A 2,169-nucleotide genomic window follows, 5' to 3' on the forward strand; every position below is an offset into this window, starting at 1 on the left:
CTTTATTATGTGCTGAAGCTAGCTCATCTCACCTTCCCAGGAGACATTCACCCTAACTTCCAGGGATGTCTTTCTGAAGCCCCCTGTACTGATTCCAGCCCACCTCAGAGCCTCTGCTTTCTTCTGGAAAGACGGGAGAACAATTCGGGACTAGGGTAGTGCTGCTCCAGATGTTGCAAAGGCAGGGGCTCCCAGCATCTGGTGGGAGCTCTCCCTCCCAGGAGACATGTCAAGAAGTATCAACTTGCCTAGCCACCCTTTCTCCCCCAGGGGTCAGTGGGCATGGCATGGGCAAAGCAGCTCTAACCCAGATGCCTGAGCGGAGCTATGACCCAGGCAGACATTAATTCCTGGAAGCAACAGAGGCCTGTGAATTATAGCTTTGCTAGCCTTGAGGTCACCTTACATATCTACCAGTGTCGTAAGTGCAGTTTCTTGAGCTCCTTTTTCATATCCCAAACCCCTTGTTCTCTCCTGCACCCTACCTAGGAAGTTAGAGGGACAAGGAGTATTTTTCCCATTGCACTGGTGGAGAGACCAAGCCACAGAGCTTACAATGAATTAAGCTTGAGGACAGAACTGAAAACCATGTCTGCGCTGCAGCTTCAAACCTCCTAGGGGCCCAGAGGGCCTCCCAGACATGGCTCACCCCCTTCCTCAAGGGTGTTCAGAGATCTACTGTCTCCCCTACTCTCCCCCTCAGCTCTCCAACCTTCAAAGCAAGCAGCTCCAGGACCCCACCCCTCTGGTGGCCTCAATGGGTCTCATTGTCCAAGAGGCTATTTGGCTTGACCCCAGCCCCATAAGCAGCAAGACAGCAAGCTCAGAGAGGGGTCTGCCTTGTCCCGACCTCGGCTTCGGCCAGCCAAGAGGGCCAGCCGCCTTGGGGGAGCCTGTGGGGCAGGGGCCCCGCTGAATGTGACCTATTGTCTCCGGGGTGGATTTAGGAAGTGCCAAGCTCCCATCAAACAGTCCTGCTCCTCAGGTAAAACAAAAAAAGGGCTGTTCGTTTGGGACCTTTTTCCCTTATCTCCTTTTCCTATCTCCTCAGGCTTAGCTATGGTGTAGTGTTCAAAACCACTTCCCCTCTGAGCCAATCAGGACCGGGGCTCACCCCGCGGCCCTGAGGTAAAGTTATTTATAAACGCCTCCCTGGATTATTTGAGCAGAGCCCTTTCGCACACCTCTGGAACACCTTTCAGCTGCCCGCTCCCCAGACACACCTGCAGCCCTGCCCAGCCAGCTCTGCTCACCCACCGGTAAGCCCGAGCCAGCCCACCCTATTGAGCACGGGGGTGCTTGAGGAGGGATGACAAGAACCTACTGGTCAAAGGGTGGGCTATGTGCCAACCTGAGCACAAGTAGGAAGGACACTCTAGCCCCTGAGCCTGGGAGCAGCCCCCTAGCCCTCAACTTCCAAGGAGCCTGTTGGGTACTCACTTCCACGTAAAGCCCTGGGCAGCAGAGCGGGAGGCTAAAGGGAGCTTGTAGGACGGAGGCTCTGGCGGAGGAGGTCTGACAGACCCTAAAACAAAGCGAGGAGAAACAGCTAGCTCCTTTGCGAGGGCTTCTTTCCTTTGCAAAGGAAAAAACAAAAATATTAGACCTTCTTCGGGGCGCCAGCCTTTGAAGCTGCTGGCTGTACTTCTCTTTCTTTTTAATCTTGGAAGCAAAAAGCTCTTAATGCTTGGCTCACAGGCCTGCTTCGTGAGCTGTCCACCCCTCCTTCTGCCCCCCAGACGTCCTCTTCCACTCACTTCTCCAGCAGCTCCGGGAACCCTCATGGGCTGCATGGGATCCATTGGTGGCCTTTAACCCTGAGAGGTTGAGGAAGTGGAAGGAGGGGAGTCAGAGGAGCGGAGGAGGGCTAGCAAGCACCCAGGATTTTCAGGCAGGTGGGATCAGACCCCGGGGACCTGACTCCCAGGTGAATGCTTTAACACAGGACGGTTTGGGCCAGCTCCACCGGCTCCCAGCCTCCTAACCCCTCATCCTGCATCTCTGAGGGAATTTCGAATCACCCTCGAGCATTGCCCCTGTTACTCAAAATCGGCCCACAGTGTCCCCAGCCTCGGTCAAACAAATCATTCATCATTCTAGCATAAACTCCCCACATACATTTGGCCCCATTGGATCTGAGCATCAGGAGGAAGACTGGCTTTTAGGATG

This window comes from Pteropus vampyrus, unplaced genomic scaffold (genome assembly GCF_000151845.1).
Source record: "Pteropus vampyrus isolate Shadow unplaced genomic scaffold, Pvam_2.0 Scaffold217, whole genome shotgun sequence".
NCBI classification, from domain to species: Eukaryota; Metazoa; Chordata; class Mammalia; order Chiroptera; family Pteropodidae; genus Pteropus; species Pteropus vampyrus.